This window comes from Jaculus jaculus, chromosome 10 (assembly GCF_020740685.1).
Source record: "Jaculus jaculus isolate mJacJac1 chromosome 10, mJacJac1.mat.Y.cur, whole genome shotgun sequence".
In the NCBI taxonomy this organism is placed as follows: domain Eukaryota; kingdom Metazoa; phylum Chordata; class Mammalia; order Rodentia; family Dipodidae; genus Jaculus; species Jaculus jaculus.
In genome coordinates, this window is record NC_059111.1 from 92244474 (window position 1) to 92272251 (window position 27778).

Genomic DNA, 27778 nt, shown 5'->3' on the forward strand with positions numbered 1-27778 from the left:
TTAGAAGTTCTCCCTCAATATGTAAAACTGACTCTCCCACTTTCATTAGGTTAGCAATGTCGAAGTCGTTAAAAGCCTGGCGTGGTGGCACACACCTTTAATCCCAGCACTCGGGAGGCAGAGGTAGGAGGATCACTTAAAGTTCCAGGCCAGCCTGAGACTCCATAGTGAATTCCCGGTCAGCCTGGGCTAAAGCAAAACCCTACTTTGATACTTTGGAAAAAGTAAAAATAAAAAGGTACCATGAAACTGGGGTGGCAGAGAAAGGTCAATCTGAGTGCTAGGAGAAGTCTCTGTATCCCCAGATGTCCCTTCCTGGCACCTTGGCGAGGCAACCCTGACTTAGAGTACGTATTTCTGTTGCAATTCCTCCTACCTATGTGGCTCAGTGTCTGTGTGGCCCTGTATTATATAACAAAGAGCCGAATGAAAAAGTCCCCACGAACTTACCAGGGAGCCGAAAGTAGGCCAAATTGAGCTTTTAGCACAGTTTCTGGTTGCTGATCAAGATCAGCATCTACAAACCCAATTGCGCCTCTTTCCATTAGAGCTCTTACCCAGGTGCACCTCTCATCTCATACATTAAGCTTGCCGATGCTTGTATTTTCCCCCCCCTAAACACCGTTTCTGCATTCTAGATGGTTGAGACTCCCATCTACAGAAAACGACAGATGCGGGCTGCTGCCACTCTTCTTGCCTGCCAGTGGCCCATCAGAAACAGCTATTGATTTTGTTGTGAGCAAGAAACTTAGTCTGCAAAATTGGCTCTGCAAGCCAAATGGCTTGTATTCTGCCCACACTGTGAGGCTGTTCTCCTGGGGTTCATTGGCTCAGCCCATTCTACTTCACCATGCATGGAGTTTGGGACCCTACCCATTTCACTTCATCTTCCCATGTTGACGCCAACCAACTCATATATATATTTTAACAAAAACAAGTTTTGCATCTGCATTAATTTCTAAGTCCCTGAGGAACATTGTGTTCCCAGACACTATGTGCTGCACTCTCCGGCTTGTGTAGTGCCAAACACCTCCTGGGATCCCAGGAGATGTTGTTTCGTTTTTTTTGTTTTTTTTAAAGATGGGTGACTACTCTAGGGTGCCCATAAAATGTCTTCCGCAGCCGAGTTGCTCTTGCTGTTTATGGGTCCCCAGTGACTTGGGCCAAAATATTAGTTAAGAGAGAGATGCAGTGTCTTTGAAGATGCCTTGCTGATCTCTCCTTATTTCTGCAAGTCAGACATGAATATGGACCTGTCTTACAGGAACATTGGAGAGAAAGTATGGAAAGCACTGGGATATTAGAAAAAACAAAAACAAAAACGAGGGCTGGAGGGATGGCTTAGCTGTTAAGACGTTTGTCTGCAAAGACAAAGGACCCCAGGGTCCATTCCCCAGGACCCATGTTAGCCAGATGCACAAGAGGGCACATGCATCTGGAGTTTGTTTGCAGTGGCTGGAGGCCCTGGTGCGCCCATTCTCTCTCTCTCTCTCTCCCCCCTCTTTCTCTGTCAAATAAATAAATAAAAATAATAAATAAGAAATGAGCCGGTGTGGTGGCACATGGTTTTAATCCCAGCACTTGGGAGGCAGAGGTAGGAGGATCTTTGAGTTCAAGGCCACCCTGAGAATACATTGTGAATTCCAGGTTAGCCTGGGCTAGAGTGGGGCCCTACCTTGAAAAAGAAAAAAGAAAAAAAATTAGGACTGGAGGGATGGCTTAGTGGTTAAGGCATTTTCCTGAGAAACCAAAGGACCCAGGTTTGATTCCCCAGAACCCACATAAGTCAGATTCACAAGGTGGTGCATGCATCTGGAATTTGTTTACAGTGGCTGAGGTCCTGGAGCACCCATTGTCTCTATCTGCCCCCCTCTCTCAAATAAATATATTTAAATAAAATATATTTAAAACTTCAAAATGAGCTGGGCGTGTTAGTGCACACCTTTAATCCCAGCACTCGGGAGGCAGAGGTAGGAGGATCGCCATGAGTTCAAGGCCACCCTGAGACTACATAGTGAATTCCAGTTCAGCCTGGGCCAGAGTGAGTCCCTACCTTGAAACAACAACAATAAAACTGATAGTTAAATAAGCTAGTTTAAAGCTGCCAGGTGTGGTGGCGCATGCCTTTAATCCCAACACTCGGGAGGCAGAGGTAGGAGAATCCCAGTGACTTCAAGTTGAAAAACTAAGAAAGAAATAAAGATAAATAAAAGAAAAGAAATTCTCGGGAGGTGGCACTTTAGCCTTCCCAGGTAGGTCTCTGTGCCAACTTAGCTTACTCACTGCAAGAAGATATTCTTTATAAAAAAAAAATTTTTAAGCACTGTTTTTTTTCTTTATTTGAGAGAGAACGAGAAACAGACAGAGTGTGAGTTATGGGCGCTCCAGGGCCTCCTGTCACTGCAAACAAACTCCAGACACAAAAGCCATTTTGTGGATCTGTCTCTTTGTGGGTACTGGGGAATCAAACCCAGGCCATTAGGCTCTGCAAGCAAGCCCTTTTAACTGCTGAGCCATCTCTCCAGCCCGAGAAGGTTTTCTTTACCCACAGAGACTAGCTGTCCAGTCGGGTCCCTCTCTGTTGGTGGCGCAGGCTACAGGCAGGAGGAACTCCTGTCCAAATGCTCAAGACCAGCTGTGACCACATCTCCTGGTCTCCCTGCTTCTCAGCTCAATAGACATTTCACTATCTTCAAGGCAATCTTGCCTCAGAATTCTTCTAGGGCTGTTTGGGGATGCAGGGAAAGGACCATGGACAGAGGTCTAGCCGCCAATCACTGGCCAACAGAAAAGCCTTGTTCCCTTCCTGCCAAGAAGCCCTGGGAGAGGGTCTTTGCATGAATTTGCTTTTGTTTCCCTGGAAGTCACTTGCCTTTCTACTTCCTTTTGGAGTTACAGTTCCTTCCAGAAACATCAACACCCTCCAACGGCCTTATGCTCCTGAGTCATACAAGGGATTCTTTCTTGCAAATACAGTTCTTAAAATGTTTAAACATAGTTTCATTATGAAACATTTCAAATAGAAAAAAAATACAGAAAATAATTTACGAGACACCTGTGCATAAAACACCCACTTTAACGGGTCTTAATATTTGTCTTGTTTGGTTTAGGGTTTGTTAATAAAAAGTCTTAGAGTCCAGTTAAAGCCCTTTACCTATTCCTAGCTCATTTATTTCTCTTACTTTCCTCTTTCCCTAAAAGTAACCATTATCTTAACATTGCTATAAATCATTTCCACACATGCCTTTACACTTTTATATTATGTGTATATTCATAAATAATATAGTATTGCTTTGTAAAGTATAAAGGAATACAATGTCATCACCATAGTTTTTATTCATTATTTTTTTAGACTTACTCATATTACAGCCCAAAGGAAAAACTCATTTCTTAGAGTGGCTGTATATTAATCTCTCCTCCGAATATGCACGCTGTTATCCATCCCCTCGCTTTAAAGACTTGTAGGTTATTTTTAGTTTGCTATTTGCTACAGCAAACAATGCTGCAATTAGCATTTGCATACCAGCCTCCTGATGCACAGTTATGTGAGACGCTTTTCCTGGCCAGAGTTGCTCACCTTTAATGCTACTGACATTTGGGACTGTGTGGAACCCATGGTTGTGTGGGAGTTGATATGTCAAGCTGTGTCCCTCACCTCTCACCTCTACTCACTAGGTCCCTGAACGCCACCAGCTTCCTGCCCCGGTGTGTGACAGCGCAGAATGTCTTGTCGTATTTCCTCAGGGACAAGCTGACCCTCTGTAGAGGAATGGTAATGTAGACAGTTATACCTAAGACAGGAACGACTGGGTCTCAGCATTCATTTTCATATAGATTACAGCTTCACGTTCCGAGCGTTCTGTTTCTCTGTGTCTTGTTAGCTTGGGGAATTTGTACGGTTAAATTCGCTTTCACCAACTTATGGGTGATAGGGAACATTTCCTTGTTTGTCTAGTGGTCATTAGGGTTTCATTTCTAGGACTTCCTATTCATATACTTTGCCAATTTTCTTTCTTGTTTTTTAACTTGTTCTCTAGGAGTTATTTATAATGTTTTTAAATTTTTATTTATTTATTTTAGAGAGAGAGAGAGAGACAGGTGGAGAGAGAGAGAGAGAGAGAGAATGGGCATGTCAGGGACTCCAGCCACTGCAAATGAACTCCAGATGCATGCGTCCCCCCCTTGTGCATCTGGTTTACGTGGGTCCTGGAGAATCCAACCAGATGGGATTTTTCACAGTGGAGGAGTATGCATTGAAAGTGAATGTTGCCGGGCGTGGTGGTGGTGCACGCCTTTAATCCCAGCACTCGGGAGGCAGAGGTAGGAGGATCACTGTGAGTTTGAGGCCAGCCTGAGACTCCATAGTGAATTCTAGGTCAGCCTGGACTAGAGTGAGACCCTACCTCGAAAAAAAAAAAAAAAAAAAAAAGAAAGTGAATGTCGGTTCTGACACAACAACACCTTACCATAATGCAGATTCCAATTCATGAACGTATGCTCCACGTGCTTAAACCTTTAATGTTTTCCATGAGGCTATTTTATATGGCTAGATATGATGGCACATGCCTGTAATTCTAGTAATGAGGAGGTTGAGGTAGGATTGTGCATTCAAGGCCAGCTGGGTCTAAATAAAAATCTATATTTTATTTATACATTAAATTCATAACTCATTTAATATTTATTCCTAGAGACAATTTTGTATATTTCGATTAAATATGGTATCCTTGTGTGCCATTAAATATTAAACATGGGCTGGAGAGATGGCTTAGCGGTTAAGGTGCTTGCTTGTGAAGCCTAAGGACTCAAGATCGATTCCCAGTACCCATATAAGCCAGATGCACAAGATGACACATGTGTCTGGAGTTTGGGCATGCCAGGGCTTCTTGTCACTGCAAACTAACTCCAGACACATGCCCCTTTGTGTGTGTAGTTTTACATGTATTGGGGAATCAAACCTGGGCTTTTAACCACTGAGCCATCTCTAGACCTCTGTTTATTTATTTACTTTATATAGATTATAAAACTTTATTTTTATTTATTTATTTGAGAGAGAGAAAAAGGCAAGGAGAGGGAAAGAGAGAATGGGTGCACCAGGGCCTCCAGCCACTGCCAACAAACTCCAGACGCGTGTGTCCCCTTGTTCATCTGGATTACGTGGGCCCTGGGGAATCAAGCCTCGGTCCAGGGTCCTTAGGATTTACAGGCAAGCGCTTAACCACTAAGCCATCTCTCCAGCCCCAATTTTTTTTATATTAGTTTTTACTCAGTGAATACAGTCCAGTTAGTGTCATTGTTAGCCTCCTCCCTGACCACCCCCCTCCACAGGGACCCTCCTTGTTGTGGAATATGGGTCATGAATTATGAGGTTAGCCATCAGTTATGAGTAGGAGGCAATGTCTGTGCATATCATGACCCAACGTGTGGCTCTGACATTCTTTTCGCCCCCTGTTCCGCAAATTTCCCTGAGCCATGTTGGGTTCATTTTGGGTCTGCTTCAGTGATGAGGTCTTGGGAGCCTCTGTGACTCTGGATACCTGGTTTGGTAGGAGTTGAGTGTTCTCTGTGTCTATCTCCTTCACTGTTGTGCTGGTACCAGGTTCACCAAGAGAACGGCACCCTTGCTTGTTTCTCCAATTATTCTTAGTTTCCGCTGGGGTCCTTTTGAGATATGATGGGGTGGTTCTCTCCTTAGGATCTGCATCTATCTGAAAAAGAGCAGCCAGTTATCTGATGGAGAGAAAAGTTAGCACCAGATAAATGGGATAACTCCCCCCCTTTTTTTAGAGAGAAAATGTAATATGTGTAGGCCCTCTTGTAGCCCACAATTGGTGGGAGCTTGATAATGGAGAGTGTCCCGTTTTTTTCATAGACAATTATAATACCCAAATTAAGAGAGATCAGAGGACAACTTCGAGGTGTCTGTGCTCCACCTTCTCTGAGTCAGGGTCTCTTGCCACTGCAAACAAACTGCCAGGCTACAAATGAGTGCCACACTGCGGGACTCGGATTTGGGGTCTAGGAACGGATTAAATGCCATCAAGATGCAGGACATCTCTGGCCCATGGACCCCTACTTTTGGATCCTTATCTGAGTGAGCAAAGAATTGAAAACATGAGTCCTAGAAGGTCAAATGATGCATTATGAGGTTTAGTTTAGGTAGAGTTAGGATCCAGTGGGGAGACTAGCAGAAAGACCCCCGCCAAAAGAGAGGTTCTCTCCTGTCCAAGCCAGGCTGGGAATGGGGAGGGGAGAGGGAGAAAAATCTCACATAGAGAAAAGTTTGGGCACATATGCGTGTACACAGAGAGAGAGAGAGAGAGAGAGAGGGAGAGAGAAAGCAGCAGAACCCAAGACACAAGAGTCCTTCCCCCACCCCCACCCCCGGCCACACATAAGGGGGTCAGAGCAAACTAAGAGACAGTAGAGAACTCAGAGCTCAGAGAGAGACCAGATGGGTAGTGAAGCAGGAAAACACACCCAAAACAAAACAGGGAAGTACGCGGACAAAGAGAAGCCCTCCTCCTTCCCCACTGAGAAAGAGAGTTGACCAAGAGAGGCTTACCCATGTGAGCCCAGACAGATCCAGAGGAAGAAGAGGAACAGAGATTTGCACACGTGTGCCGGGGACCACTTATGGCTTTAAACATCCAGTTAGGATGAGCCTCCTCACCACACTCAAGGTGTGTCAGGGAGAGACCTGATTGGCTGGTGGACTGCAGAGGCTGACCCAGGAAGGACTGTGCTAAGCTGAGGAAAACAGGAAGCTGTTTGCTGAGGAAACTGCTTGAAGACCTCTTGATGAGACTGGTGGGATCAGATGTGGGCTCTAGTCTCGACATGACAGGCAAGGTGACATCCATCCATGTTCTCCTTGGGCCTCTGTCCCTGGCCTATAGAAAAACTGTCTCAATCCTATTCTCCTTCAATACTAAGGGCCCCACCATGCTTTGGATTCTCTTGGCTCTGCCTTCCATTGGTGAAGGCGCATCCAGCTTTAAGTAGGTACTGGGGAATTGAACCTGGGCCTTCAGGCTTTGCAAGCCAGCACTGTTGAACCATCTCTCCAGCCCCCTGATTTGGATTTTCAAGCCTTTTCTTTTGTTCCTAACGACTGGTATGGTTTAGATGTGGTGTTCGTGTTCCCCATGAGCTGATGTATAGAGGTTTAATTTCTATTTTGAGGTAATGAGCATCGTGGAAAGGTGAATGTATATAGTGCGGAGAGGCAGGCCCTTAGGGAAGTGATTGAGATCGGATGGGTCATCAGTGTGGAGCCCCACAACGGACTGTTTGCGACATTATGGGAAGACGTAAGAAGGCTAGCAAGATGCCTCAGACCCACCAAATGGCATACCCATCTATCTTCTCTCTCTTTCAAATACATAAATAGATATATTAATAAATATATTCAATTTAAAAACTATTATTAATAAAAAGAAGAAGGAGCTAGACATAGTGGTGCACACCTTTAATCCCAGCAGATGGGAGACAGGGGTAGGAAGATTGCTGTGAGTTCGAGGCCACCTTGAGACTACACAGTGAATTCCAGCAAGACCCTGCTTTGAAAAACCAAAACAAACCAAAAGGATAAAACCCAGAAGAGACACACACACAGTCCCCTCCACACACAATACATACCCATCCATATGCCTTGTCTCTTGCCATATGGCATCCCATAATGCTTGTGACTCTGGCAGTAAGAAGGCTATTACCAGATACAGGTTCTTCAAACTTCCAGACTATAAACTAAGTGAACCTTTATTCTTCATAAAGTTATCTAGCCTCATGTATTTTGTGATAGTGATATAAAACAGGCTCATACAATAAGCATTATATTATGTCCCCAAAGGCTCCAGCACAACAACGTGATATCCTGGCCAGAGATCCGAATTCCAACATAACTTTTGTAAAAAAAAAAAAAGAGAAACAATACAGAAATAGCTTCAGCCACTGCTGATAGTTAACATAGTAATTGTCACTCAAAAAAATGCTACTCAGAATTTTCCCAATATCCTTCAGGTTGTCATGCTTTATAAGCACTGTAATTTATCTGCTTATCCCCTGACTAGTGGAGAATAGAAATAAATACTATATTTCGCACCTGAGAAAACTGAGGCCTATTTTTATTATTTTTTTTTCTTTTTGTTTTATTTGGTTTTTCGAGATAGGGTCTTGCTCTAGCCCAGGCTGGGCTGGAATTTACTATGTAGTCTCAGGGTAGCATTGAACTCACAGCGATCTACCTATCTCTGCCTTCTGAGTGCTAGGATTAAAGGCATATGCCACCATACCCAGTTTAAATTTTTTTTAATTATTTTTATTTATTTATTTGCAAGCAAAAAGAGATAGAAGAGAGACAGAGAGAATAGGTGCACCTCTGCAAAAGAGCTCCAGATGCATGCGCCACTTTGTGTATCTGGCATTACATGGATACTGGGGAATCTAAACTCAGGTTGTTAGGCTTTGCAGACAAGTGCCTTAACCACTGAACCATCCCTCTAGCCCACTAAGGCCTCTTAATTGTAGTCAAGAATGGCCAGGCAGCCAGGTGTGGTGGTGCACACCTTTGATCTCGGCACTCAGGAGGCAGAGGTAGGAGGATTGCTGTGAGTTCGAAGCCAGCCTGAGACTACATAGTGAATTCCAGGTCAGCCTGGGCTAGAGTATGACACTACCTTGGAAAACAAAACAAAACAACAACAACAAAAAGAATGTGGCCTTACTCATCCTCTGCCTGATACAATCCCCAGTGAGTGAAATTGCTTCAGTTAACCAAACCCACCAAGTCCATGTCTGGTTTTACCCAGCAACATGTCCCATGCCCTGAGGAGAATGAATGTTCTTGGGCTCTCTGCCATGTCATGACTTGAGGAACAGAAAAGAAAAGAAAGACAGGATTCAGTGGAGGCTTATGGGCTGGAAAAATGGCTTAGCGGTTAAGGTGTTTGTCTGCAAAGCAAAAGGACCCAGGTTTGATTCCCGAGGACCCATGTAAGCCAGATGTGCAAGGAGGCGTGTGCATCTGGAGTTTGTTTGCAGTGGCTAGAGGCCCTGGCGTGTCCATTCTCCCTCTCTTTCTCTCTCTGCCTCTTTCTCTCTTTTTCTCAAATAAATGAATAAATTAAGTATATTGGGAAAAAAGAGTTGACTTATGTGAAATGGATGGGAAGGAATTGCCACTGGTATTTCATGTAGAAAGTGAATTTTGATTGAGGTTTAGATACTTTTTATACTACTCTCCTTATATAACCTAGCTTAGTATGTAAATATAATCAAAATAGCATTCATTAAAACTGCAAAACTTATTTATTAAAATATGTAAAGCAGCCAGCTGCAACAGTGGTGACTGAGAAGTAGAAAAATATTTTGTTCAAAAAACACTTTTTGAGATCCTACTATGTGCCCACAGAGTGCAGGAAGCAAAGACACATGGAGAAATAACACAAGTCCTGTGCAGTTCAAAATTGAGTTGAGAGGGGCTGGAGAGATGGCTTAGTGGTTAAGGCGTTTGCCTGCAAAGCCAAAGGATCCCAGTTCAATGCTGTAGGACCCACTTAAGCCAGATGCACAAGGGGGCGCATGCATCTGGAGTTCGTTTGCAGTGGCTGGAGGCCCTAGTGCCTCTCTCTCTCTCCCTCCCTCTTTCTCTCTCTCAAATGAATAAACAAAATATTTTTTAATTGAGTTGAGGGTTGGGGAGATGGCTCAGCGGTTAAGGCGCTAGCCTGCAAAGCCTAATGACCTGGGTTCGATTCCTCAATGCCCACGTAAAGGCAGATGTACAGAGTGGCCCATGTATCTGGACTTCCTTTGCAGTGGCTAGAGGCCCTGGTATTCCCATTCTCTCTTCATCTCTCTTTCTCTCTTGCTTTCTCGCTCACTCTCTGCTTGCTAATAAATAAATAAATAATTTAAAAGCACTGAGTTGAGCTTACTGATGGGCAAGTCAATAATACAAACATGATAGCCCAAGCTTCTGTCAAGTGCGTCCTTTTAGCCAGGCATGGTGGAAGGGTGTCACCGTAGTCCAGGCTGATGTGGAATTCACTATGTAGTCTCAGGGTGGTCTTAAACTCACAGCAATCCTCCTACCTCTGCCTCCCAAGTACTGGGATTAAAGGAGTGAACTACCATGCCTGGCCTTTTTTGTTGTTGTTGTTTAAATTTTTGTTTATTTGAGAGAGTGAGAAAGAGGCAGAGAGAGAGAATGGTCATGCCAGGACCTCTAGCCATTGCAAACAAATTCCAGACGTATGGCCACCTTGTGTATCTGGCTTTCATGGGTGCTGGGGAATCAAACCTGAATGTCTTAACCTCTAAGCCATCTCTCCATCCCAAGAGAGAGGATAGACACACACACACACACACACACACACACACACACACACACACTGTGTGATGTCCTGTTACCACCTTGGGGCTCTGACAGCAAGGTTTTCTCCTTTAACCTCCAGAACCCTGAACTAAATGAATCAGCCCTGCATATTTTGTTACAGTAATAATGTAAAACAGGCCAATACAATAATCATTGCTTTGCATTTGGAGCTGAGCAAGTAAGTGCATCAAAGGCTCAGGTACAACAATACTACTTTGGCCAGAAATATGAATTCCTGCACTTGGAAGGCGGAGGCAGGAGAATGGTAAATCTAATACCAGAGTTACATATCAAGAGCCTGGAAGAAAAGAAGGAGAGAGAAGGAAAAAAGAAGGGAAGAGGGAAGGAAGGAAGGAAAGAGTGAGGGATGTAAGGTGTTAATTTGGAGAGATATTATACCTGTGTTCATAGAAACATTATTCATAATAGCCAAGAGGCAGAAGCAGCCTAAACTGATGAATGGATAAATGATGAATGACCACAAAATGGGGTTTATTTAGGATATAATAGTATTCAGTTTTGTAAAGGAAGACAGGAATTTCTGGCACATACTACAACATGGATGACCTTGAGAACAATAGAGAAGTGAAATGAACCAGTCACAAATAAAAGCCAAATACTTCAAGAATTTACTTATGTGAGTACTTTGAACAGTCAAACTCGTAGCAATGAAAGCAGAACAGTGATTGCAAGGGGCTTGGGGGAGAGGGAAATGGGAGTCGTTTAATGAGTATAGAGTTTGAATTTTGAGGGCTATGGATATAGCTCAGCGCTTGCCTTCTTGCCTACCATGTGTGAGGTCCTGAGTTCAAGCCCCAGTACCACCAAAAAAAGAAGGAAAGTCTAAAGAGTTGAAGCAAGGTTAAAGGGGAAATTCTAAAGATTGGAAGATGGGTGATAACAATGTGAGCATTCTTTTTCTGTTTTGAGGCAGCGTCTCACTCTATCCCAGACTGAAACTCACTGCGGAGCCCAGGCTGGACTAGAATTCACAGGGATCCACCTACCTCTGCCTCCCCAGTGCTGGGATTAAAGGTGTGCACCACCATGCCAGGTATGATGTGAACACTTAACATAAATAAACTGTATGATGTTTTACTACCAAATTTTAAGACCTTTTTTATTCTTATTTATTTATTTGAGAGAGAGAGACAGGTGCACCAGGGCCTCTAGCCACTGCAAATGAACTCCAGATGCATGTGCCACCTTGGGCATATGGCTTACTTGGGTATTGGGGAATTGAACCTGGGTCCTTAGGTTTCGTAGGCAAGTGCCTTACCTGCTAAGCCATCTCTCCAGGAGCCAATATTTTAAGTTTAAAAAAAAATAGTATCTTAAGGACAGGATCCTGTTGTGTCATGGTTTCTTCTCTAGCATCTAACAGAAGGCCAGACATATGTAGTAGGCACTTGACTAATATTTTGCCTCCGTCTCCCCTCTCCCTTCTCCGTTTGACATCCTACACACCAGGACAAGGGCCAAGTGGTTCTGGGAGCCAGCTCAGCAAACAAAGACACTTCTCTCCTCGGGGCATAGAGGGGAAGAATTTCAAATATTTGTGATTTGATATTTATTCTAGTCACACCAACTCTTCTCCACTTCCCAATGATGCTCATCTGAGTTTTGTTGGCATTTTACTTTCCTAAAGATAGACCTTGCTGCTTCTTCTCGAAACACGCTAGACTTGCGGTGGACTTGGTAAGAGAAGAAATAAAAAATGTGGGGGAACCAGTGAGATGCAGCTCATGATTGAGCCACAGTCGAATGGCTCATGGGCCCTGCGCCCATCTCCACATGGGAGGAAGGGTGAGGTAATTAGCGTGTTTTTGCAGTCCTGTGCTTCTTTTTTTTCCTTCTCTGCGCTGGTACTGTCTGCTTCTCTTGAACTTTATTTTTTTTTCACTTGGCCAAAAATAGAGAGACAAAAAAAAAGTTTTCTTGTACTTACTTCAGCTTTTTTTCTTTTTTTTTTTAATTCTAGTGTGATTGGTTTCCTCTTTCCTTTTTCTTAACCACTTGCTGGTGTCTCCGTTCCCTCCCCTCTTTCTCCACATGGCTGATCTGTGTTCTAGAACCCTGGCCTAAAGCAGGGCATCCTCTGGGAGGGGACAGCTCCATCTAGCATCATTTTGTGCCGCGCAGGCTGGAAGCTGGAAGGGCTGAGGAATGTGAATTTGTCATTCCCGTTCCTGGTGCAGATACTGAGTAAGGTCCCCTTGTTACGGCTTCTGCCTTGGCCTGGACCAGGCCCAAATCCACCATTAGAATTCAGAGTGGAAGCTTGTGTTGGGAGAAAAAGGCATCGGGGATCTTCAGTCTGTGTTGTTATTCTGCTGTGGGGAGAGATTAAACACACTGTCCCGGCCTGGAGATTTGGTCATGTTGCTTTTGAAACATTATACTGCCCATCCAGAGCTATATATCTTTAATTTAACACTCTGGGGCTGGAGAGATGGCTTAGCAGTAAGCCCTTGCCTGTGAAGCCTAAGGACCCTGGTTCGAGGCTCAATTCCCCAGGACCCATGTTAGCCAGATGCACAAGGGGGTGCACGCGTCTGGAGTTCGTTTGCAGAGGCTGGAGGCCCTGGTGCGCCCATTCTCTCCCCCCTCTCTCTTTCTCTATCTGCCTCTTTCTCTCTCTGTCACTCTCAAATAAATAAATAAATAAATAAAAATAAAATTTAAAAAATTAACACTCTGCTGTTTCTGGGTGGAGGTACCATTTCCCAGAACATCTTTCAGGAATTTCTTGCCAAATTTTACGACCTCTCTTTCCCCATAAAGGTGTTGAGTGAAATGTTTATCCCTCAGATTTTTTTTTGGACTGCTCTTGGGACATCCATTAGCAGTCATGTTCACAGGGTTCCAACCCACAGTAAGACATTAGAATTTTGACCTTCTTTCTCTCTAGGGAGCAGGGGACGAGAAACAATTTCTACCCAAACAGAACTTGAGGAACTCAAATTTCAATAAGCAACAAACACTGTGTTATCATCCCGGTATGAAGCACCCTGCCCCCACACACACAAGGAATATCACTCTGGAATCCATCACCAGCCAGGATGTTCCTGCACGGAGCCACTCAGGCCTAGGGAACAGGGTCATGAATTTTTTAGCCGATTGGTTGGAACCAGGAAAGTGGTTTGAAACTACAGGACAGACCTTCCGGTGAGGGTGGCAAACAGAGCTGGAGAGAGGCCCATGACCTTGGCCTGTAGAATCTGGAAGACCACAGCCTGGCCCCTTGAACATCACAGGGTGCTCTGACCTTCCCAACGCTCCTCTGGCTGGGTCCCAACTGGCTTTCACTGGCAAGAACTGGGAACAGAGACAAGGGCTCGGAGAAAGTTAGGATGACCTTGGGGTTCTGCTGCCTCTGTGATCTCTGACCTAGGTGGGTACCTCACTTGACACAGAGAGACTTGTCTCTGGCCCTTCCACGCTTCCTGCTGGCTCTCCTGCTTGTCACTTCCAAGGCCTCTGCCCATTTAGATCTTCTTCTCACTGGTTCTGCAACTAGAGCAAAGTAAGTCCTGCTAAGAAGTTAGCTGGTAACAACTAAATGATAGCTTGTCCTCTACACAGTGCATTCGCCCTTAATGGAGACATGCAAATCAAAAAGCTTGAAAGCCAGAGGAATGAACATCTAGGGGTGGGATGTCGGGCTCCTGGGCATGGGAAGGATTTCAAGATTGCTGCCTTAGCGCACTCAGGCCGCTGTAACAAAATACCTAAGACTGGGTGAGCTGCAATTACAGAACTTTAGCTGTCACAGCGCTGGAGGCTGGACCAGCAAGAACAGGGCACTGGAAGATCTGGTGCCTGGTGAGGGCTGGTCCACTTCACAGACGGCTGTCTTCTTTTGTAAGAGATTGAATTAATTTTAATTTTGACAATTTTAAACGTGTATATACCCATTCTCTCTCTCTCTCTCTCTGTCTCTCTCTCTCTCTCTCTCTCTCTGTCTCTGCCTGTCTCTCAAATATAAGTAAAAATTTAAAAAAAAAAATGTGCTGAAAGGATGGCTCCGCAGTTAAGGCGTTTGCCTGCAAAGCTAAAGGACCCAGGTTTGATTCCCCAGGACCCATTAAGCCAGATGCCCAAAGTAGCACGTGCGTCTGGAGTTTGTTTGCAGCAGCTGAAAGCCCTGGCGTGCCCATTCTCCCCCCCCCCACCTTTCTGTCTCAAATATAAGTTTAAAAAAATAACATGTGTATAATGTATTTTGGTCATATTCACTAGTTATTACCCTGTCTTATCCCTCTCTCATGACCACTTAATTCCTTCTTCCTGAGCCTTCCCCTGGCTTGGGATGGGGGGCAGCTGTCTGAGATAGGTCTCTTTTATAAGAACACTAGGATCTCTCATGAAAGCTCTGGCCACATGACCTAATAATCACATCCTAAAGGCCCTTGCTTTGGTGGTGAGATTTCCAACATATGCATTTGAGGAAATGCATTTTCTCCACTGCAGCTTTCTCACACTGGTACAATGCATCTAACATTGTCCCAGATGCCAAACCCAGGTCCACAGGGGTCCCAAAGTCCAGAGGAAAAACATCCACTTGGTAGCAACTTTCTGTCTGCCTTGGTTGGTAGGATTCACCAAGTCTAGAGCCCAGAGCAAGACCCCCCCCCACCCACAAGTTGGGGACTAGAGAGATGGTTTAGTGGTTAAGGCATTTACCTAGGGAGTCTGAGGACCCAGGTTTGATTCTCCAGGTCCCACATAAGTTTGCAATGACTAGAGACCCTGCCATATCCATTCTCTCTCTCTCTCTCTCTCTTTCTCTCTCTCTCTCTCTCCCTCCCTCCCTCCTTCTGCCTCTAGTAAATAAATAGCTAGTAATCTTTTAACAATGTATTGGCTGGGGACTAGAGAGATGAGTTAGCAGTTAAGCGCTTGCCTGTGAAGCCTAAGGACCCCGGTTCAAGACTCGATTCCCCAGGACCCACACAAGCCAGATGCAAAAGGGGGGCGCACGTGTCTGGAGTTCTTTTGCAGAGGCTGGAGGCCCTGGAATGCCCATTCTCTCTCTCTCTCATTCTCTCTCTCTCTCATTCTCTCTCTCTCTCTCTCTCTCTCTCTCTCCCTCTTTCTCTGTCTGTCACTTTCAAATAAATAAATAAAATTAAACAATTTTTTTAATTTTTAAAAATCTATTGGCTTCTTTATTTTAAAACACACCCCAAGTTGTGTCCCTTGTCAAGTCGGGTTCCCAAGTTGCTCCCGGGTAGGAATTTTCCAGGAATCCTGCACTGAAGTGAACTTCGGAGAGGTGGGTCTGTGTCCCAGCAGGTCAAGCACACCTCCTTCAGTCTGGCTCTCCTAATGCTGATTCTTTAGGTTAATTCAATTAGTAAAAAAATAAATAAATAAATAAAATAAAATTAAGGGGCTGGAGAGATGGCTTAGTAGTTAAGAGGCTTGCTTGCAAAGCCAAGAGACCCAGGTTCAACTCTCCAGGACCCACATAAGCCAGATAGATGCACAAGGTCTGGAGTTCGTTTATGGCTGGAGGCCCTGGTGTGTGCTCTCTCTCTCTCTCTCTCTCTCTCTCTCTCTCTCTCTCATCTGTCTCTTTCTCAAATAAATAAATAAATAATATTTTTTAAAACTTAAAAAAAATGTTTATTTTTATTTATTTGAAAGTGACAGACAGAGAAAGAGGCAGGGAGAGAGTGAGAGAGAGAGAAAATGGGTGCGCCAGGGCCTCCAGCCACTGGAAACGAACTCCAGACATGTGCGCCCCTTTGTGCATCTGGCTAATGTGGGTTCTGAGGAATTGAGCCTCAAACCGGGGTCCTTAGGCTTCACAGGCAAGAGCTTAACCGCTAAGCCATCTCTCCAGCCCCCCAAATATTCTTTTTAATTTAATGTTTTATCTGAGAGAGAGAAAAAATGGGCATGCCAGGGCCTCCTGCCACTGCAAACTAACTCCAAATGCATGGACCACTTTGTGCATCTGGCTTTACATGGGTACTAGGAAATCGTACCCAAGCTGTTGGGCTTTACAAGCAAGTGCCTTTATCCACTGAGCCATCTCGCCAGCCCATTAATAAACTGTTTAATTACATGCGTGCATGTGTATGTGCATTCATGTGCATGCGTGCGTGCATGTGTGCACGTTCACGTGTACGTGTATGTGTGCGTGCATGCGTGTAGATTAGAGAGCAGCCTCTAGTGTCATTCCTCTCAGGTTCTGTCCACCTTTATAAAATTAATTTTTTTTTTCGAAGTAGGGTCTCACTCTATACCAGGCTGACCCAGACCTCACTTCGTAGTTCCAGAAGGCTGTTCTCTTACCTTTGCCCCCTGAGTGCTAGGATTAAACGCATGCACTTTGCCACTGGCCAGTCCTTACTTTTCTTTTTAAAAAAAATATTTTTATTTATTTGAGAGAGCAGGAGAATGAGAGAGAGAATGGGTGCACCAGGGCCTCCAGCCACTGCAAACGAACTCCAGATGTGTGCTCCCCCTTGTGCATCTGGCTTATGTGGGTCTTGGGGAATAGAACCTGGGTCCTTTGCCTTTGCAGGCAAATGCCTTAACCACTAAGCCACCTCTCCAGTACCCTCACTTTTTTTGAGACAAGGTCTTTCATTGGCCTGAACCTCACCAGTTAGAGTAGAGTGCCTTGCCAGGAGGCCCCAGGGATCCCCCTGCCCCTACTTTCCCAGCACTGGGGTTCCAAGCAAGTGCCACCATACCAGGCATTTTTACATGGGTTTTGAATTCAGGGCCACGTGCTTGCATTTCCCACCTGAACTATCTCCCCAGCTTCTGAATATATTTTTGTTGTTGTTGTTGTTTTTCTTTTCACAATTTTTCTTTTCTTTTTTTTTTTTTTTTGGTTTTTTGAGGTAGGGTCTCACTCTGGTCCAGGCTGACCTGGAATTAACTCTGTAGCCTCAGGGTGGCCTTGAACTCTCAGCAATCCTCCTACCTCTGCCTCCCAAGTGCTGGGATTAAAGGCATGCGCCACCACGCCCGGCTCTTTTCACAATTTTTATTAACATTTTCCAGGATTACAAAAAATATCCCATGGTAATACCCTCCCTCCCCGCCCTGAACTTTCCCCTTTGAAATTCCATTCTCCATCATATTACCTCCCCATCTCAATCACTGTAGTTACATATATACAATACCAACCTATTAAGTACCCTCCTCCCTTTGAGTATATTTTTAAATTTTTATTTATTATTTATTTCAGAGAGAGAGAGAGAGAATGGGCACACTAGGGACTCTGCAACCCAACTCCAGACACATGTGCCACTTTGTACATCTGGCTTTACGTGGGTCTTGGGGAATCGAGCCTGGGCTCTTTGGCTTTGCCAGCAAGTGCCTTAACCGCTGAGCCATCTCTCCAGCCCATGAGATGCATTTTCGACCCAAGAAGGAAACAAACATGATGGGGTCACCGAGCCAGAGCTCTCATGAACGGATTTAGTGTGCTCATGGAAGAGGCTTCAGAGAGCCTCTTCTCTCCTCCCAGTGGGTGAGGGCCAAGCAAGAGGATGCTTGCCTGGGAACCAGAGCGAGAGGGTTATAGTCATTGCCTCAAGGGGCTGGGTGGATGGAGCGCTCTCCAGAGAGCAAGCCAAGTCTTGGCTGGGGCAGAAGGAAGAAGGTAGGCTCAAAGCTCTAGCTGTGGGCCTTGGTGGATGGGTGGGCTTGTGAACCCCTGCGATGACTCGCTGCCTCCCTTCCTCCTGCCCTCTCCTCACAATTCCCTGTGCTCTTCTGAGGACCAGCCACCTTTTGCTTCCCAGACCTCTGCTGCTCTTCCTTGACCCCTTTCTCAAAATATTCCTCGCCTCCCTCGCTCAGTGCCAGACTGCTGGCATCTGACTTGCGTCCTGTGCAGGATGCCATGTCTGGCTTTTCCGGGTTTATAATTGCCTCTGGTTAAAATTTAAATAGATGGGTTTCAGCCCAAGAGGAAAAAAAAAAAAAAAATGCAAACAAGCCCTTTCTTCAGTCTCTTGAGCCACTGGCTTTGGGAGCTTCTAAAGTCTGTGATTTGGGAAGCTCACCCTGTTTTTCCTGAGCAAGGGCAGAGGTTCAGCGAGGCCATGGCCACAGGGTTTTCAGGGCCCTGAGCGCCTCTGTGCAGCCATCGAGTGGCTTTTAGAAGCCCTGCACTTTCCCTTTTAACTCAATTAAGCCATCAGGATCCAGTTCTCTTTCTAGCCAGCGGGTCTGGAGCGCCGAGGTGAGAGAGAAGGGCAGCTGTCTTCCTGGGCTGACCTCCCAACAGGAAGGAAAGGAAAGGGACTGTCATTTTCTGGCTGGAATTCCCCCCCCCTCCTCCTCTCTCTCTCTCTCTCTCTCTCTCTCTCTCTCTCTCTCTCTCTCTCTCTCTCTCTCGGGAGGAGGGGTTGTGTTTGCTTTGGTGTGTGGCACGGTCTCCACAGTCAGGAGAATGGGGCCATTCTTGGCTGAGGCAGAAGGAAGATGATTGGTGGGGCTGGAGGTCTCAGGGGTAAAGGAATGCTCTTTCCTTGAGTGAGCAGGCCTTTGTATTTTTTAAATACTTTTATTTTATTTTAATTAATTTATTTATTGGAGAGAGAGAGAATGGGCGCGCCAGGGCTTCCAGCCTCTGCAAACGAACTCCAGACGCGTGCGCCCCCTTGTGCATCTGGCTAAACGTGGGTCCTGGGGAACCAAACCGAGGTCCTTTGGCTTTGCAGGCAAAAGCCTTAACCGGCTAAGCCATCTCCCCAGCCCAGGCCTTTGGGTTTTTATTTGTTTGTTTTGGATGGTGGTTGTTTGTAAGTCTTGGTTTTTCTGTCTTAGTATTTGTGTGTGTCCGCGCGTATGTGCATCGCAGAATGTGTGCGGCGGTCAGAGGGCAACCGCCAGTGTGGGTCCTTGCCTGCCACCTTGTGTAAGGCCAGGGTCTCTTGTTTGCCGCTGCCTAAGCCGGGCTAGCTGGTCCTAGAACTTCGTGCATTCCCCTGTCTTTGCCTCCCACCTTGCTATAGGAGAGCTGGGGGATTACAGGTGCTTGCTACGGTATCTAGCTTTATGTGAGTTCTGGAGATCAGTATTTAGATTGTCAGGTCTATATAGCACGTGCTTTAAAAAACAAACAAACAAACAAACAAAAAAAACATTGAGCCATCTCCCCATCCCTGTTTTTAGTCTTAAGCATATTGACTTTGAGGCTGGAGAGATGGTTTAGCGGATAAGGCACTTGCCTGCAAAGCCAAAGGACCTCAGTTCAATTTCCCAAGACCCACGTTAGCCAGATGCACAAGCTGGAGGCGCATGCATCTGTAGTTCATTTGCAGTGGCTGGAGGCCCTGGTGTGCCCATTCATTCTCTCTCTCTCTCTCTCTTTCTCTCAAATGAATAAATAAAGATAAAATAGATTTTAAAAGATTATTGATGGCAGGAGTGGTAGCGCATGCCTTTAATCTCAGCACTAGGGAGGCAAAGGTAGGGGATCACCATGAGTTCAAGGTCAGCCTGGGCTAGGGCAAGACCCTACCTTAAAAATAAAAATAAAGGGAGCTGGAGAGATGGCTTAGCAGTTAAGGTGTCTGCCTGCAAAGCCAAAGGATCCTGGTTTAACTCTCCAAGCCCCAAGTAAGCCAGATGCACAAGGAGGCACATGCATCTGGAGTTTGTTTGCAGGGGCTGGAGGCCCTGGTGTGCTCATTATCTCTCTCTTTCTCCCTCCTTCTCTCTCTCTCAAATAAATAAATAAATGTTCTAAAAAATAAATAATTAGGGCTGGAGAGATGGCTTAGCGGTTAAGCACTCGCCTGTGAAGCCTAAGGACCCCGGTTCGAGGCTCGGTTCCCCAGGACCCACATTAGCCAGATGCACAAGGGGGCGCACGCTTCTGGAGTTCGTTTGCAGAGGCTGGAAGCCCTGGCGCGCCCATTCTCTCTCTCTCCCTCTATCTGTCTTTCTCTCTGTGTCTGTCTCTCTCAAATAAATAAATAAAAAATTAAAAAAAAAAACTTTAAAAAAAAAGTAAAATAAATAATTAATTAAAAGCTGGAGGAATGGCTTAGCAGATAAGGCACTTGCCTGCAAAGCCAAAGGACCCAGGTTTGATTCCCCAGGACCCACATAAGCCAGATCCACAAGGTGGTACATGTGTCTGGAGTTTGTTAACAGTAGATGAATGCCCTGGTCCGCCCATTCTCTCTCTGTCTCTCTCTCTCATAAATAAAATAAAAAATTTTAGAATAAATAAAACCCGGGTGTGGTGGCACATGCCTTTCATCCCAGCACTCGGGAGGCAGAGAGAGGTAGGAGGGGTGCCATGAGTTCAAGGCCACCCTGAGATGACATAGTGAATTCCAGGTGAGCCCGGGCTAGAGTGAGAGAGACCCTATCTCAAAAGAAAAGAAAAAGATTATTGACTTTCTATATTTTTCTGCTTTGCATACTTTGTTTACTTATGATCTGGAGTCAGGATGGTTGTCTCTTTGAGTGGAGGATGATTTTTCTTTCTTTTTTTAACTTTCCATAAACATTTTCATTTATTGATTTGAGAAATTGAGAGGGAGAGAGGCAGATAAAGAAAATGGGCCTGCCAGGGCCTCCAGCCACTGCGAACGAACCCCAGACGCATGCGCCCCCTTGTGTATCTGGCTCATGTGGGTCCTGGGGAATCGAACCCTGGGCTTTTAGGCTTTGCAGGCAAGCGTCTTAACCACTGAGCCATCTCTCCAGCCCGAGGGTGATTTTTCTATACTCCCTCCCCTCACCCCCACTAGCCAGTGTAAATGTGACCCATTGTCAGTGCTCAGTAAATATTCAATCTTTTTGGCAGGGTATCAGTAGTGCTGGGGATTGAACTCAGGGCTTTGCTCGTTAGGCAAGTGTTCCACCATTGAGCTTTGCTCCCAGCCCAAACAAAAGACGCCAGTGTCTTAAAAATGGGTCTAGGAACAAAGAGCACAGGTTCAAATGTCGGCTGGGCTGAGGGGCCACACAGATGTGCTTCCTAAGTGATCCTTTCTGACCCTCACTCTCTGTGTGGGAAAACAGCAGGCAATGAAACCTCATGTATGGATTTCAGTGCACATGAAACAAGATCTTGCAAATAAAGAACCTAACAGTTTCTTTTTTCACCCTTATCTTGCTTGATATTTAAGGTATCTTAAATGAAACATTTTACTCTGGGCCATGGATCTTAACAACCACTTAAAAGATGAATGTTGCATCTTCCTGTTACTAACGCAGTCTTCCTTGGTATAGCTGCCTCTTCTCCCTTGTTCTTACATGGTTCTGAAAGTGTGTTTGTGGGTGGGATAGGGCTTACTTATAGGTCATTAGAAGCCATCTGCAGTGGGGTGACGGGGTGCTGTGATAATGAAGCATGAGGCAGCACCCTGTTCACTAATTTTTATTGTTTTATTTTATTTTTTGGCCAATAGTGTAAGGTGGACTCTTTGCTGCCAATCCTAAGAGGAGAGATGCCAATGAGGGTACCTGTGTCTTTTCCCTCTCCACCAAGTCATGTTCCATTCAACACATGCTGATGCCCACCGTGTGCCAGGTACTAAGATAAAAGACGAGAGGGCTGGAGAGGTGGCTCAGAGGTTAAAGTCGCTTGCTCGCAACGCCTGTTCACATGAGTTCCATCCTCCCCAGCACCCATGCAAAGCCAGAGGGAAGAGCACAGACATACCTCCAGCTTTCCATCTGACCTTCACACATGCCATGGCACACGCAGAAAGAAAAGAAGGAGGGAAGGAAGAAGAAAGGAAGGAAGAGAAGAAAAGAAAAAAGGAAGAAAGGAGGGAGGGAGGGAGGGAGGGAGGGAGGGAGGGAGGGAGGGAGGGAGGAAGGAAGGAAGGAAGGAAGGAAGGAAGGAAGGAAGGAAGGAAGGAAGGAAGGGAAGGGAAGGGAAAGGAAAGGAAGGAAGGAAGGGAAAGGAAAGGAAGGGAGGTGGTGCTGGGTGTGGTGGCACACACCTTTAATCCCAGCACTCGGGAGGCAGAGGTAGGAGGATCTCCATGAGTTCGAGGCCACCCTGAGACTACACAGTGAATTCCAGGTCAGCCTGGGCTAGAGTGAAACCTTACCTCAAAAAAACACACACAAAAAAAAAGAGGGGGAAGGGAGGGAAAGGGAAGGAAGGAAGGAAGGAAGGGAGGGAGGGAGGGAGGGAGGGAGGGAGGGAGGGAGGGAGGGCAAAGTAGTTAATGTCCATGCCTTTAAAAGGCTGCGGGGGTTGGGCATGGCGTGGAAGATTTCAGGGGAATAGAGAAGACAGCGTCTCGGGCAAAGCTTCAGCGAGTGGTGACGGCGGAGCTGCCTTGAGATCTCAGCCCGCGGCCAGCAAGACATACAAAGCTGTCAGTAGAGAAGCCCTGGTGTGTGTTTTTCCCCCCTCTCTCTTAACCACCACGTGCAGCCGGAAGCCTTCACCTGTCCTGCCTTTAAAGTGCACAGCCTCTCTTTGGTCCACGAGCCCCGAGCGCTTCCCCCGCACGCGGCAGATGGCAAGTACTGGTTCTGAGCAAGGAAGTGACATTAGCAGCTCCGCCACGGCTTCTGTCCCCATGGCCAGGAAACAGCTGGAATGATTTGAGCTCCCTGGAGAGGGGAGCGTGTGTGTGTGTGTGTGTGTGTGTGTGTGTGTGTGTGTGTGTGTGTCTGTGTGTCTGCCTGTCTCTCTGTCTGTCTGGATGGGTGGCTAGCTGTTTGTTGTAGGTGTCGCCCCAGAGAACAGAAGTGGAGATTCAGAAAACAAAGGCTCAATCCTTCCTCATAGGCCAGCTGAAAGAAGGGGGTGGGCTTCAAACAATCCCCCAAAATAAAAACAGAGCAGGAAGTTGCATCAGAAGAGGAAGAGTGCCAGTGTCATGCTGAAGAGACACAAATGTCACCAAATAAAAATAAAATGTGTTTGAGTCTGACTTTACCCAGACAAAGGTTGTTACAATGGTTTCTTTTTTCTTTCTTTTTTTTTTTTTTTTTTTACAGTGAAATAAAATGACTGATATCATATTTGGCATGGCACACACGAAGAAAACAAACAAGAGATTCTAATTTTAAAAACTTTTAAAGTTACATGTGCTATATTTTATTTGTACCAGCAACTAATTACATTATAGCTTTGCTCTGCATCTCCGTGTAGATGTTTTATTTTCCAGGACTTAGAAAAATTGAAAACAAGCTATGAAATTGTTTCATTAAAGAACATTTAAGGGGCTGGAGAGATGGCTTAGCAGTTCAGGTGTTTGCCTACAAAGCCAAAGGATCCTGGTTCAATTCTCTAGGACCCACGTAAGCCAAATGGACAAGGGGTCGCATGTGTCTGGAGTTCATTTGCAATGGCTGGAGGCCCTGGTGCACCCATTCTCTCCCTCCCTTCCTCCCTCACTCCCTTTCTCCCTCTCTCTCTTTCTGCCTCTTTCTCTCTCTCAAATAAATAAATAAAACGTATTTTTTTAAAAAGAACATTTAAGAGGTTGTGTTATTAGTACAAATATATTCTTTGTTTTGGTTTTGGTTTTTTGGTTGTTTTTTTTTTTATTTATTTTTTGGCTTTTTGAGGTAGGGTTTCACTATAGCCCAGGCTGACCTGGAATCCACTATGTAGCCTCAGGGTGGCCTCAAACTCTCAGCGATCCTCCTACCTCTGCCTCCCGAGTGCTGGGATGAAAGGTGAGCGCCGCCATGCAGGCTAATATATTCTAATAATATAGAGGTGATTGAAGATATGAGAACCAATACTGTAGCTCCTCAGGATATTTTATATTTGTTTTTCATTTCAGTTCAAATAGAAGTGTTAGTCTCTTCACTAAAAAGAAGTGAATAGCTTTACCTTTTTAAAATATTTATTTATTTATTTGGGAGTGAAGAAAGAAAGATAGAGTGAGTATGGGTGAGCTAGGATTTCTTGCCACTGCAGATGAACTCCAGATGCATGCACCACTCTGTATGCCTGGCTTCACGTGGGTACTGGGAAATAGAGCCAGGGCCAGCAGGCTTTTCTAGCAAGTATCTTTAACCACTGAGCCATCTCTCCAGGCTGAGTTTTCCTTTTGATTAGCATATAAAAAGCTGATCTAGGGCTGGAGAGATGGCTTAGCAGTTAAGTGCTTGCCTGTGAAGCCTAAGGACCCCGGTTCGAGGCTCGGTTCCCCAGGTCCCACGTTAGCCAGATGCACAAAGGGGCGCACACGTCTGGAGTTCGTTTGCAGAGGCTGGAAGCCCTGGCGCGCCCATTCTCTCTCTCTCCCTCTATCTGTCTTTCTCTCTGTGTCTGTCGCTCTCAAATAAATAAATAAATAAAAATACTTTTAAAAAAATTTTTTAAAAAAAGCTGATCTAGTGCTCCCTTTGGCAGCAAATATACCAAAATTGGCACAATACAGAGAAAATTAGTGTGGCTCCTGTGCAAGGACGACACGCAAATTTGTGAAGTATTCCGTGTATTTTTTTAAAAAAGCTTATTTAATATTGGAATATGCTTGGCATCCAGGTCTCAAATAAGCCTTTTGAATCTATTACTTTATAAATACAGTCACAAGTATTGGCATTCTCTTATTCTTCTAGAATTGTAATTGTTCTAAATGATTAGCTGATTTGCCATTTTCACAAATAGTTACCAGTATATTGACATTTTGGAAATGAACGAGGCAAATTTTTTTTATTGACAACTTCCATAATTATAGATGATAAACCATGATAATTTCCTCCTCTCCCCCCCCCCACTTTCTCCTTCATAACTCCACTCTCCATAATATCCCCTGCCCCTCTCAATCAGGCTTTTATTTTGATGTCATCATCTTTTCCTCCTGTTATGATGGTCTTGTGTAGGTAGTGTCAGGCACTGTGAGGTCATGGATATCCAGGTCATTTTGTGTCTGGAAGAGTGCATTATAAGCAGTCATACCCTTCCTTTGGCTCTTACATTCTTTCTGTCACCCCTTCCGCAATGGACCCTGAGCCTTGGAAGGTGTGATAGAGATGTTTCATTGTTGAGCACTCCTCTGTCACTTCTTCTCAGCACTATGTTGCTTTTTAAATCATCTCAAGGTCATTGCCATCTGAAATGAGAAGCTTCTCGAACCAAAAGAGAGAGTAGCGTTAATGTATGAATATGAACATCAAATGTGCTTACAGGGCATTTTGGTGAGCATACTATATGCATTTAGCCAGACACCAGTGGGTGTTATACCCCTAGGGCTCATGACTTCCCCTGTCATAGGTTTTCAGCATCAGCCATGTATTCCCTCCTATAGAGCAGGCCTCCAGTCAAGTTAGAGAGCAGTTTGTTTCCCCCATAACAGACATGCCACTATTGCACCTGTTGGCTCATTTGGCCTGGCTGATCCAACTTAAGGCTTGCAGTGTCCACTAGTGTTTATCTCCACTGATGACTTCTCTCTCTCCCATGGAGCTGTATGCAGCATAGCTTTTTCCAGCTTTCTGTCAGCTGGTCTACAGGGAGGAGGTTTTCAGCTCAGCTGCAGCAAGATTTCTATGACCTTGAAGCCCAAGGATGTTGCGTCTTCAACAATAAGTTTTTACCATTTTTTGTTTCCTGGTAGGAAACCAAGAGTGTGAATGAGGCAAATTTTGTATGCTTTAGCTAACAGTGTAAGCAGTATTTCCCAACTGGATACATTTTCAGTGTATAGGTAGTTAACCAGCAAAAGTAACTAGAGTACAGCTTGGGTGTTGAGGTAAAGAGGAATCAGAAAACAGCAGACAGTAAGGAAGAAAGGGCAGAGTAAAGATACTTGCTTTGTTTGCCTACAGTAGATACTCTGTAAATAATTACTGAAGGAAGAAATTAATGAAACGAGTAAAGGAATAAGTACAGAGGATAGTGTAAAAGGCCCAATTCAAAATGAAGTTTCAATTCGGGCTCGCGACAGCCTTGTAGCATTTTTATTGTGATACTGCCTTGGTGATATGTAAGACATATAATTTTCAGAAGTAATGAGCCCCTTAAACAAATGAGATCAAAAGTCGGTTTGGTGGGCTGGGGAATAGGTTTAGTAGGTAAAGTGCCGGCATGAGGGCCTGAGTTTGGATCCCCAGCACCCCTGTAAGAAAGCTAGACATGGTAGCATGTGCCTGTAATCCTTGCATTGGGGGTACCCTCGGACTTCCCGGCTAGCTGTCTATACAAGCCAGTGTGTTCTGGGCTCAGTGAAAGACCTCTCAGGAAAATAAGGTGGGTGGGCTGGAGAGGTGGCTTAGTGGTTAAGGTGCTTACCTGCAAAGCCTAAGGACTCAGGTTTGATTCCCCAGTACCCATGTAAGCCAGATGCAAAAGGTGGCGCATATGTCTGAGTTCATTTACAGTGGCTGGAGGCCCTGGTGTGCCCATTCTCTCGATATATCTGCCTCTTCCCCTCTCCTCTCTCTTAAATAAATAAAATACTTTAAAAAAAAAATAAAAGGCTGGAGGGATGGCTTAGCAGATAAGGCACTTGCTTGCAAAGCCTAAGGACCTAGGTTTGAATCCCCAGTAACTTATGTAAGTCAGATGCATAAGGTGGCACATGCATCTGAAGTTTATTTGCAGTGGCTAGAGGCCCTAGGGGGCCCATCCCCCCCCCTCTGTTTCTCTTCTCTCTATCCACTTATGTATCTGCCTCTCTCTCAAATAAATAAATAAAATAAAATATATGTAATTAAGCCAGGCATGGTGGTGCATGCCTTTAATCCCAGCACTCGGGAAGCAGAGGTAGGAGGATTGCTGTGAGTTCGAGGCCACCCTGACACTACATAGTTAATTCCAGAACAGCCTGGACCAGAGTGAGACCCTACCTCAAACCCCCCCAAAAAATATTAAAAAAGAAAACAAAAGAAGGTTGAAAGAGATAGAGGAAGACACCCACTATCAACCTCTAGCTTCCATGCATATGCACACATGTTCATATCTGCATACACACATGTGTGTGCCCTCCTACAGACATACAGACACACATAAAAAAATTAATTTTGGACTGAGGATGTAGTTCAGTGGTAGTTATTGCCTCGTGTTGCAAGGCCCTTGGTTCAATCCCTAGCATCATACAACTAATAAATAAATAAATGTGCTGAAAGAATAAAAAAAAAAACAATTTAGAAGGGAAATGGAAATATATGGAAAGTTAACTTTCAGTTTTTTGCAAGAAATCTTTTTCATAAGTCTAAATTCAGTGTTACCTGAGGAAGAAAATATATACGTTAGGAATAAACTGGTTTGCTCACAAAATTATTCATTACTTAAAATAATTATTTACTCAAATAATGTAATCTAACTGAAATTGTCCTTTTGGGGGCTGGAGAGATGGCTTAGCTGTTGGGGCGTTTGCCTGCAAAACCTGAGGACCCAGGTTCCATTCCCCAGTACCCATGTAAACCAGATGCGCAAGGTAGAAGATGTGACTGGAGGTTTTGTGCAGTGTCTAGAGGCCCTGG

The 27778-nt window shown here is 45.0% G+C and overlaps 1 long non-coding RNA gene and 1 other non-coding gene across 4 annotated transcripts in view; both read left to right on the forward strand.

The window, feature by feature from the left end:
- The window catches only part of LOC123464079, a 120087-nt gene that overhangs the window by 21107 nt on the left and 71202 nt on the right, over nt 1-27778 (forward strand). The window contains exon 2 of one of the 3 annotated variants that reach the window (XR_006639336.1): nt 3676-3772. The exons of the other annotated variants lie outside the window; for them this stretch is intronic. This is a non-coding gene — a long non-coding RNA (uncharacterized LOC123464079). The remainder of the gene's footprint in view (nt 1-3675; nt 3773-27778) is intronic. 3 annotated transcript variants of the gene reach the window in all.
- LOC123464212 lies at nt 24689-24795 on the forward strand. The gene has a single exon (XR_006639450.1). It is a non-coding gene; the product is annotated as a U6 spliceosomal RNA (small nuclear RNA).